This window comes from Medicago sativa, chromosome 7, assembly GCF_051527215.1.
Source record: "Medicago sativa cultivar Bolivia chromosome 7, Bolivia_mono, whole genome shotgun sequence".
In the NCBI taxonomy this organism is placed as follows: Eukaryota; Viridiplantae; Streptophyta; class Magnoliopsida; order Fabales; family Fabaceae; genus Medicago; species Medicago sativa.
In genome coordinates this window covers 91,159,106-91,171,120 of record NC_140755.1, presented here as the reverse complement: position 1 = coordinate 91,171,120, position 12,015 = coordinate 91,159,106, and the positions used below count along the sequence as shown (strand labels likewise).

The following is a 12,015-nucleotide window of genomic DNA, read 5'->3' as shown; positions in this document are numbered from 1 at the left end:
CGATGAGTTCTTGCTTGAATTGCGAAGGTGAGGGTTCAGTGATGACAAGTTTCTGAGAACCTTCTATGAATTCACATCAATTCTTGTGCTATGATTGTTGAATCAGGTTTAGTTGTGGTGGAATTGGTTCGAATCTATGATGAATCGATGAATTGAGTTCTGGAAATTTTCTAGGGTTCCATTGTGTTCTTGGTGATTTCTGGAAACGGTTACAGTTTTGATCTTTGAAATTGGAGAGAGAATGATGAAATGTGTTTGTGGTGATTTGCCACGTAATGATTGATTCTCCCTCTGTGACTGGTGATGTGGCCTTTATATAGGTGACATGTGTAATGACTGGACCAATGGCCTTGTGACACCTGGAACTGGACTTGTTTGGCTCGGCCTTGACTATTTTTGGACTTTGGGACCCTTTCTGCAATTTTGAAAGTTGGAGGACTAACCTGCAATTTAGGCAAAGGACTATTCTGCAAAAATTTTGGACAAAAGGATTAAAAAAAAACTTCGAAGGACTAAAAATGACTTTAAAAAGAATTTAAAAAAGGTTTAAAGGTAAAATTTAGAACTTAGGAGGACTTGAATGCAAATTTTTTTGGAAATTTTGGACTTTAAAACAACAAAAATAATAAAATTGACTTAAAAAATGTAATTTGAAATAAACGTAAAGCGAAACGACTAAAATTTGACAAAACGGACTAAAACGAGCCAATGGTCTAAATGAGGTACTTTAAAGTAACCTCTCTCTGCCGAAATTTCGTGCGAAATGACCAAAATGCCCCTGGGGCTAAAATGATTGAAAATGACTCAGACACAAATTTTAAAATGGATTTTTAACAAGAAATTGAGGCAAAGACTCATACAAGCAAAATTAAAAGACTCAGAGACAATTTTTAAGATTTGAACAGAGCTTTGACACTTGAAATGACTAAAATGCCCCTAGGGGCAAAACTGACCTAAAATGACTTCAAATGCAATTTTTTTTAAAATGGATTTTGACATAGAATGAAACAAAGACTTATTCAAACTACTTGAAAGGACTCAAACAAAATTTTAAAAGATTGAAAGAAATCTTGACAAAGGAAATGACTAAAATGCCCCTGCATGTGAATTTTGCAAATAACATTGAGATAAAATGCAGAGAAAGATGCAATTGATCAGAGACATATCAAATGACTTAAAATGCAAGAAAGGAAAAATTGATTAGTATTTTTAGGTCCAAAATTAGGGTATAACAGATATTACCTGTTGTAGAAGGTTCTGAACAATCAGCTGACTTCATTTGATCGTCTTCAGCAATGCCAGAAATTTTAAGAAGTTGTGATGCTTCTGTCATTACCCTCTCTTGAAGTTCAGAAGCGATCTCCATAGCTTTTCCAATAGCTTCTGACACATTAGTAGGAGCTTCACCCTTCTCAGACACATGAGGAAAGTCCTTGGTTCTCCTTACTGCTGGCTTCCTCTTCTTCTTTGGTACTACAGGTTGATTACCAGTAATGCCAACATCCATGATCAACCTCGAATCCATGTCTTCAATAGCTTCTTCAATTGATGGTACAGATGAACCACCAATCTTGAGCTTGTCAGCAGCAACTCTTGCCTTCTTAACTGTCTTTTCAACCTCCAGATAATCTTCTGCAGTCATTTTCCTTTTAGATCTTCTGCCTTTTGCTAGAGGCACTGCACCACCAAACATTTCTTCAGGAACTTCATCCAACCTGATGATCTTGTTGGTTGTCTCATAGTGATCCTTGATGTACCTCATCTGCACTTCAATAGGATCCCGTTTGCAAATGGGTGGAAAATCTCTCATAAGATCAGACAACACATGGGATTCACTTAAATCAGTTTGAAGTTGGGTGACTTTACTGATTAGCTTCATATTTAAGAGAGTATGAGCATTAATGAACTTTCCAGTCTTAGTGTCAAGTAGCTGATCTGTGTAACCTTGAGATCTACTGAGACTGTCCAAGACACCTCCTTGATAAAATATCTCCGATAAGAGTCTTCCATAAGGAACCCAGGGTTTATCCAGTAGCTGACTCTGTTTCAGACACTCTATGAGGTACTTGAACATATATTTGGGCACGTTCACTTTTTCCTTTTTGATGAAGTGCTGGAGAAGGACCTTCTGAGCTAAATTTGGTTTCACACTGTCACCACATGGAAACAGGTTCTCATTCTGAATCTTCAGAAGCATCTTAGTTTCCATGCTCAGTTCAGCATATTTCTTCTCCTTCTCAGAATTGTATATTACCAAATTAGCTTGCTTTTTCCAAATGCGTTTTTCTGCAGCATCTGAAAGATCAATTCCAGAATAGTATCCAGACGCTTCAACCTTAAGAACATCTTCTATCTGCCATTGAGTAATTCTTACTGGAATACCGCAGATACTTGATCTGATTTCGTCTTCAACAAACGGCGCAAGACCCAGTTCTTCTCTTGTATTCCCTTCTAATTCAGGATACATTAACACCATCTGACTTTCCTCAGCTAGGGATGCCGCTCTGTTGTAAAATTTTGCTCTTACCCAGAAGTGTCTAACCAGAGCTTCATATGTTGGTCCATTCAACATTTTGAAGTAATGCATGAGTCCTTGCTTTTCATAGTAGCTTCTGATCCAACACTTATGAAAGGCCAGAGAATCAAAATCCACTGGATTCTCTATCTGAACTTGTAAATCCCATTCTTCCAATTTCATGCTTCTTCCTCTGTAGTCATATTCAGGGACCATTCGTGAAGTAGATACTGAACCTTCTCGTTGCGAACTTGATGATGTCATTTTGATGATGATTGAAGAAGATTTAGAGAATATAGGGTTCTAAGGTTTTTGCGCTTACTTCGCAAGAGGTTTGAGAGCAAAATGTGTTTGTTGTGAGTGAGTAGTGTGTGAATTGAAAAAGTGTTTAAGAGTAAAAACGTTTGCAATTCAAAAGAGACAAACAAACATAACATTAATGACAAATTGGGGGCGCGTGAAAAGTACTTTCAAAGCTATTAAATCATCATTGTCTTTTTTGTTATACACCAACACATACAGGCCACGTAAGAAGTTCACAGAGTAACTACCAAGTTAGTGGGCCAGAAGTTACTTTTAAAAAGTAACTCCCAACGTTTCCACTAATTCAACTATTCGAAAGCAATAAATCCAGCTTCTGGACTTCAGATGCTGACGTCATCATTATCAGAAGCGAGTTTTCCTCAGAACCTCAATAAAGAGCTTCTGATGGACTACTGCTTCTGAACTAACTTCAGAACCTAAAATCCTATTCAGGAGCAAGCAAACTTTAATCAGACACGTAGTACATGTTCAAATTTTTCTTTATAAAATCAAATCTTTCAACAGTTAAAGGCTTAGTAAATATATCAGCCCATTGATTTTCAGTATCAATGAATTGTATATCTAAAATTCCTTTTTGAACATAATCTCTGATAAAATGGTGTTTGATTTCAATGTGCTTAGCTCTTGAATGCAAAATTGGATTTTTAGACAAACAAATAGCAGCAGTATTATCACAATAAATGGGAATACTGTTAGCAATTATCTGATAGTCTTCCAACTGATGTTTCATCCAAAGCAGTTGTGTACAACAACTTGCAGCTGAAATGTATTCTGCTTCTGCTGTAGACATAGCAATAGTTGTTTGTCTTTTGCTAGCCCAGGATATAAGATTATCACCCAGAAATTGACAATTGCCACTGGTTGACTTTCTTTCAATCCTATCACCAGCATAATCAGCATCACAGAATCCAATTAGCTTATAATCTAAGGATTTCCTATAAAGGAGTCCAAGATTAGTTGTTCCTTTCAAATACCTGAAGATTCTCTTGACAGCAGTCATATGAGATTCTCTAGGATCTGATTGGAATCTTGCACACAAGCATACACTGAATAAAATATCTGGTCTAGATGCAGTAAGGTATAACAAAGAACCAATCATACCTCTATACAGCTTCTGATCTACTTTAGCTCCTTCATCTTCTTTGCTTAAGGTGCACGTAGGGTGCATTGGAGTGTTCATCACTTTACAATCTTCAAGTTTGAACTTCTTCAGAAGCTCCTTTGTGTACTTTGATTGATGAACATAGACTCCATCTTTGCATTGATTGATTTGAATGCCAAGGAAGAACTTCAGCTCTCCCATCATGCTCATTTCAAATTCATCCTGCATCAACTTAGAGAATTCCTTGCAAAGAGATGCATTAGTAGAACCGAATATTATATCATCAACATATATTTGCACAACAAGAATATCTTTCCCAAGGGTCCTTCTGAAGAGTGTTGTATCAACCTGTCCTCTTTTAAAATCATTCTTGATTAAGAAATTACTTAGTCTATCATACCAAGCTCTGGGAGCTTGTTTCAAGCCATATAGTGATTTCTTCAGTTTAAAAACATGGTCAGGATATTTAATATCCTCAAATCCAGGAGGTTGCTTGACATACACTTCTTCTTCTATGACACCATTTAGAAATGCACTCTTGACATCCATCTGATATAATATTATGCCATGATTAACTGCATAGGAAAGAAGTAACCTGATTGCTTCCAATCTTGCAACTGGAGCAAATGTTTCAGTGTAATCAATGCCTTCTTGTTGACTATACCCTTGTGCAACAAGCCTGGCTTTGTTTCTTGTTACTTCACCTTGCTCATTCAGCTTGTTTCTGAATACCCATTTTGTTCCAATAATGTTCTTGTGCTGAGGTTTGGGTACCAGATCCCACACATCATTTCTTTGAAATTGATTCAACTTTTCTTGCATAGCTAGGATCCATCCATCATCTGAGAGTGCTTCATCAACTGTTGTAGGTTCAATCATTGAGATTAGTCCAATCATTGACTCTACTTGTCTGAAATGTGATCTTGTTCTTCTTGGACTATCTTTATTTCCAATGATTAGCTCCTCAGGATGTGAAGACTTATGTTTGAATATGTTTCTGGGAGGATCTGCTTGATGTGAGCCATCTTGTGCTTCATCAGAAGCAGTTTCATCTTGTGCTTCTGATGTGGGTTCAGCTTCTGGACTATCTTCAGATTCAGTTATCTGATCAGGTTCTGGAGTAACTTCAGGAACCTGTATCTCTGCAAAACTTTCATCTTGTTTTGAAGTTTTATCTTCAAGCTCTTTGTCATCAAATCTGACGTGCATAGATTCTTCAACACAGAGTGTCTCTGAATTATACACTCTGTATGCCTTTGACCTTTCAGAGTAACCTAAAAAGATTCCTCTTTGGACCTTGGCATCAAATTTCTTTAGGTAGAGCTTGTTGTTCAGAATGTAACATGTACATCCAAATTGATGAAAGTAAGAGATATTTGGTTTTCTTCCTTTAAAGAGTTCATATGCAGTTTTCTCCAAAATAGGTCTAATATAGATCCTGTTTTGAACATAACATGCTGTATTCACTGCTTCTGCCCAAAAATGTTTAGCCAAATTGTTTTCATGGATCATGGTTCTGGCCATTTCTTGTAACGTTCTATTCTTTCTCTCTACAACCCCATTTTGTTGTGGAGTTCTAGGAGAAGAGAATTCATGGATGATTCCATGTTTTTCACAAAAAGCTTCAAATGGCTCATTTTCAAATTCTCCACCATGATCACTTCTGATTTTCAAAATTTTTGACTCTTTTTCAGTTTGAATTTGTGTGCAGAAGTTACTGAATACCTCATATGCATAATCCTTACTTTTCAGGAATTTCACCCAAGTCCATCTGCTATAATCATCAACAATGACTAATCCATATTTACTTCCATATAAGGATGCAGTACTCACTGGTCCAAATAAATCAATATGGAGTAATTCTAAAGGTCTTGAGGTTGAAACAATGTCTTTGGTTTTAAAAGATGATTTCACAATTTTCACTACTAAAAAAATGTCATTTTCGGACGAAATTTCGGACGGTTTTGGGACGGAATTTACGGACATTTCCCACGGAATTCGGACGGAAATGTGTTTTCGGACGGAATTCGGACGGATAAGGCGTTGTCCGAAAAAGCCGCGTCGCAAATCATAATTCCGTCCCAAATTTCGTCCCAAAAATATTTGGGACGGATTTCGCACGATTACGTTTGTGGGACATGTGAATAGATTTCAGACGCATTTCGGACGGAATTAAGTTTAATTTCCTACGAATTTCGGACGGAATTAAGTTTAATTTCCTACAGTTTTCGGACGGAATTAAGTTTAATTTCCTGCAGTGTTCAGACAAATTTTCCAACGATTTTCGGATGAAATCTTAAGGAACCTTAAAATATTTACCACGCTTTTCGGGAGAGATTATATGCTTTTTTTTTTATACAGAATTGCAACAAAATTAATTTATTTTAATGAGTTTAAAATAAATTGAAATCCCAAAATTATATTCAATAATACATACTAGATTCAAATAAAAATAAATAATAATTCAAGAGTAAACAAATGCTCATTGTCTAAAACAAAATTATACAAACTAGATTCATATATGTGCTCAATGTTCTAGCACAATATATCACAAAATAACATGACTAAATTGTTCACTAGTCAATACTCAAAAGTAAATTAACAAAAATTTGAGTAATACTTTGTTCAAAAGATGACGTACTCGAACACAAGACAAACATATACCCATAGATATAGAACCATCGGTATGAATGGAGCTCCCTTGAGTTGAGGCACTATTTGCAATGTTTGCCACTGATAAATTCTTAAAATTTTTATCGGATGCCCAATAAAGTATTAATTGATTCCATATTGGCTCAGGGATGTACTTTAGCCAGTATTTGGAATTTTCTGCATAGTTTTTCGTCTCTTGATACATCATACCTCTGAATCTACCTTCTCCCTTGATTTCAAAAATTTGGCGAATCCTAGCATCATATTTAGGTTCCCATTTACAATACTTCTACAAAATTGCACCCAATTAACATGTTAGCAATTCAAAATTTTCAAGAGTCTTTAATTGTTCAATAACTAATGGAAAAAAAAAACACTTAGATAAAGTACTTTGTGCACTACACTAATATTCATCTTAACTACCAAAAACTTACGTCAGCAAAGGCATTTTGTATCTATTAAAACAAAGTCGTTTAGCGAAATTTATGTTAACCGACTGAATTGTATATAAAGCATTGTAGCTAAGTATTCTTCTTAAAGAAATATATTACTAATTAACTATAAATTACTAATTATATAACTATTACCTTAAATTCAGTAAACCATAACAACTTCTGGTCAAGAGATGCATGTCCCCATGTAGGACAAAACCAATCAAATTTGCTCTTAATGGATTTCGTCAAGAAACGAATAGCAGTTGATGGATTGAACCTGTTAATACAAATTGTTAATATACATGCATCAATTATTTTCTACAAAAAATTAAGTTAATTTCTCAAAAGTATAATATTTAACTTACTCATTTCGATACGGCTCTATTTTCTCAAGGCATTCTTGATCAATTCCTTCATCTTCATCAGGTTCAATGGCAGATGATTGAGTGTGTGGCAAAGTTTGTTCAGAATTTTGAGGTATGGTAGTTGATGCGTTCGGAGTGTTTATGTGTGGTGATGGTGTAGGTTGTGCATGTGATAATGATTGACTTAGAGATACATGTGGAGATGGTGTAGTAGGCGTAACTTATACAGCAATTCGCCCTCTACCAGTTGAGTATCGACCTCGAGAGGATAAAGTCCTTCCACCTCTGTTAGTACCTCTTCCAGACATCTAAAACAACAATTTGATTAACTGCCAAAATAACTTTTCTTTTTAAATGACAAATTTATTCCCAAGCAAAACAGACCTAACAAACCTAGGCAATTAGACCAGCACTAACAATAAAACCACACCAGAAAACCAAATGGCATAATGTACATATCAAGGCTGAACATAGTAAAAAAAATTATTAGAAATATTTACATTTTAATAGCATGAATGAAATCCAGACATAAAACCATTACAGCAATTAGTGATGTCAATGCATGTTTTTTCCTCTCATTTTTAAGTCTCTATGATAGTCCATAGTTTCTATACACAACCTGTCTACAATTGAAGATTCACTTTAAACATGAATTGTGATCCGTAATTTATTACTCCCTAGTCTAATTATGCCATGTTTTGCGCCTAACAGTTGGTAAACTGGATTCACTTTTCAATAGTTCAACCAAGTTATGTAAAAAATTCCTTTAAACTTATAGAATGCACCAAAACAAAATTAAGATGATAAGTTGAAATTCCACTTTTTGAAAGTTTATTCTTAACCTCTATCAAGTGTATTCTTTCAACTATCTTGAATTCTAGAGTGCCTGACATGCTAAATTTCAAAATCTCAAGACCAACTCATACCTTCCAATGCAGCTAAATTTAGCATCGCTATAACCAGTATTTGACATTATTTTTTACTAAATAGAACACTGAAAATTTCTTCAAATTCTCCTATGTTATAGCGCCAGTATCAACATAAACTCTGATTGATGCTAAAAATAATTCAACAATGACATGCATGATAATTAAAATTGGGCAAGAGCAATTTATTTCTTTAAAGAAGGACAAAACACAAAGTGCATTTAATTGTAAACAATGGAAAAATTGTGACACCATAAGGATGGTTGCTTCTCCTTAATTGCAAAACCATAGTCCGTAGCCAGGTATTGAGTTGCAGAACTACTGCCACAGCTGGTAAACCCTTGAAAACTTAAAAAAAAAAAAAAATTTGATCATTATCATGTCCAATGGAGATAATCTATAACAAGGTGTCACCAAAAATATAACACCCAACATCAGGTATATCTAGCTACCAAAATACAACACCAAAAGTATGCCAACAGAAAAACAGAACTGAGATACACACACTTAAACACCAAAACAGAAAAGAAAAAAACAGCACAAAAACACTAACTGCATCTAGAAAGAACAACCACCTAGAAAAAAATACACTAACAACCACAACAGCAGCACTCTAGCTGCACAAACACACTAGCTGCACCTAGAAACAGCAGCAGCAAAGCAACGCCCCATACACAGCTGCTAAAGGCACCAAAACTGGCTAAAAAGAAAAGAAAACTCAGCACTAAAACAACCACAACAGCAGCACTCTAACAACAACGCCAAGAATCAACACCGGGTACTGTGAAGGATGTAGAAGCTAGTCAGATTCAACTAACTTCATCTAAAGTCAATTAGGACAGTTATCCATCTGTTAGCAGTAGATGTAACTATTATTAGTTAGTAGTTTAGTTAGCTAGCTATTGTGATTTGTAAGCCGCATATATAGCTCAAACACTTGTATTTTTTCTGCAGTCTATGCAATATGAGATTTCTCTCAATTCTCTATACTTAAAACACAACTAATAAAAATTGCATTGCAATGACATTTAACCGCGATATCAATAATTGCTCTGTGATCGCAACCACAAACAGGTTATTTCTTGCTAGCATCTTAAAAAAGTGGCTGCATTTATCCGCATTATCAATGATCAAAACGTAATTGAAACCGTAACTGTAAGTCTATAACCACAGTTTAGAACTTAAAAGTGAATCCAAGTCTTTCAACAGAAAAAAGTGAACAAAGAAATAAACCCACAATTATTTTCAACACAAAACCCACAATTAACATGATGCCTAAGAATATATGCAAACGACATTAATCTATCTTTAAAGAAAAATATATATGAAATTTATCATTATAAACAAAAAAATTCCTAGCACAATCCAGCATTTAAGTCTAAGAAACTCTCCCTCAAAAAACAAAAAAAAAAGTCTACGAGACTCAATTGCATTCATCTAGTTTTTTTAATGTTCAATTTAACCCTCCTAATGTCTAACTGGATGCAGTTTAGTCCTATCGAAGAAGAGAGTAAATTACGTTAAATTGGAACTCAGAAGAAAAAGATGGGAAAATAACAATACTCAAGAAACAAAAAATGAAATTTTATAAACTACAGTAACTAAAAGAGATTCTAATCCTTTTCGATTTTGACAACGAAATTAATCTTCAAATTAGTAAAAGTAAATACCACAAATTACTATTCAATCACAATTATTTTCAACACCAAACGTGAATCCAAGTGTAGGTAGTTAAGCACACTAAAAACCTTAATAAGTAAAACAAAATAAACCCTAAAATTGAACCAAGAATCAGGTACAAGTTTATGGGAACATGCTTGATTTGTTGAAGAAAACACTGAGAAATTAAAAAAAAAATACAGATAATCCACAGATCTGGAGAGAAGAGAAGAGAATCTTGGATACCTTGAAAGATTGATTGACCAGCTTGAGAAGTTTTTGGAAGAAATTGATTGAAGAGCAGCACAGGAGAAGTTGATTGAAGAGCAGCACTGAGAAATTGATTTTGAAGTTGGTTTTAGGGTTATGAAAGAGGGAGATGAAATTTTAGGGTTATGAGAGAAGCACACGAGGGAAATTTTGTGAGATAAGCGGGAGATGAAATTTTCCCAATTAAAACCCTCAAAAATATTAGCCGTCCGAAATCCGTCTCAATATTTCACACGGTTTTGGGACGGAATTGTTTTTTTAAATAAATCCGTGCGAAATCCGTGGGAAAAAACCCTGTTTGAACATGTGCTAAAATTTTCACACAATTTTGGGACGGATTTGAGACGAAAATTCCGCTCCGTTAAAACCGTCCCAAATCCGTCCGAAAAATTCAGACAAATTCGTATCCGTCCGAAAATTCCGTCCGAAACCACTGTTTTTTTAGTAGTGTTTCCCTCTCTGACATGCACCACAGAGTGCATCTGAATGATAGTCAATGTCTGGTAGCCCTTTCACAAGTTGTAACTTACTAAGCTTAGAGATTAACCTCCAGTTAGCATGTCCCAACCTTCTGTGCCACATCCATTTCTTATCATTCACTGATAGTAGGCAAATCACCTTCTGATCAGCCAGTTCAGAAAAATTGATTTTATAGACATTGTCAACTCTCTTTCCTTTGAACACAAAATTGACTAATGCTCAAAAGGTTATGTTCAAGACCATCTACGAACCATACATTATTAATTGAGGTAGAGGAATTACCAATAGTTCCTGTACCTATGATCTTGCCTGACTGGTTGCCTCCAAATTTCACATTTCCTCCCTCTTTCATTGTTAGGCTGAGAAACATGGACCTGTCTCCTGTCATGTGTCTTGAGCAACCGCTGTCTAGGTACCATGATCTTTGCTTTGGCACTGCTCTTAGACATACCTGCATCATTGACATTTTTAGATTTAGGTACCCATTGTTCTATGGGTCCTGGAAGGTTAGTACTTAAGGCTTTACTCTTCACTTCTTGTACCTTGTGCTGTAAGTTGGGTTGCTTCTGATTAACCATCACCTTAGGTTTTGGTACTTCAGAAGCAGTAACTGTCTTCTTCTGAAACTTAGACTTCAGAACCCCAGATTTTGGTTTCACCAGACTCTGAGGAATAGGTTCTGATCTTTTCAGGATCCTAACCTTTGAAGTCTTGGAATCAGATTTGATCATAGCCTTTGACTTAGAGTTCTTTGGCTTTGAAGTAATCTTAGCCTTGGAACTAGAAGCTTCAGGTTCTGATTGAACAACAGTTTCCAACTCAGCCCCTTCTGGTACAAAGAAGGTTTTCAGACCTTCCTTGATGCATTCACAACAAGATTTTAAATTGGTTTTCTCAAGTTTCACTTCTGGAAAACCAATTCCTCTGCCATTGTTCTTGTAAATGCTATAAATCATAGAAGCTACTCTGCTTCTGTCAATGCCAGATATAATAAAATCTTCAAGAGCAATTTCATGGTTACTTAAAGGTTTTTCATTACACTTTTCTTGTAGCTTCTGACATAAGAACCTGAGCTGATCTTCATATGTTTTACACATGAAGTCAAAGCCCCTAAGTCCTTGTTCAGAAGCTTTCAGATCCAATAGAGTTGATTTTTGCTGTTGTACCAAATCAGCATATTTTTCTTTTAAATCCTTCAACTCATTGGTTCTTACTTCAAAATGTGTAAGAAGTTCTTTAAGTGACTCAACAAGTTCATCTCTGGGAATTTTGGAATATACCTCGTTTT

At 35.4% G+C, this 12,015-nt stretch overlaps 1 pseudogene across 1 annotated transcript; it reads right to left on the bottom strand.

The window, feature by feature from the left end:
- Nucleotides 1–6,358: 6,358 nt before the first annotated feature.
- Nucleotides 6,359–10,692, bottom strand: LOC146910169 (uncharacterized; annotated as a pseudogene). The gene is made up of 4 exons (XR_015020682.1): nt 10,224–10,692; nt 7,393–8,666; nt 7,181–7,304; nt 6,359–6,882 (listed from the first exon to the last, which is right to left on the bottom strand). The product of XR_015020682.1 is annotated as an uncharacterized LOC146910169 (transcript).
- Nucleotides 10,693–12,015: the final 1,323 nt, after the last annotated feature.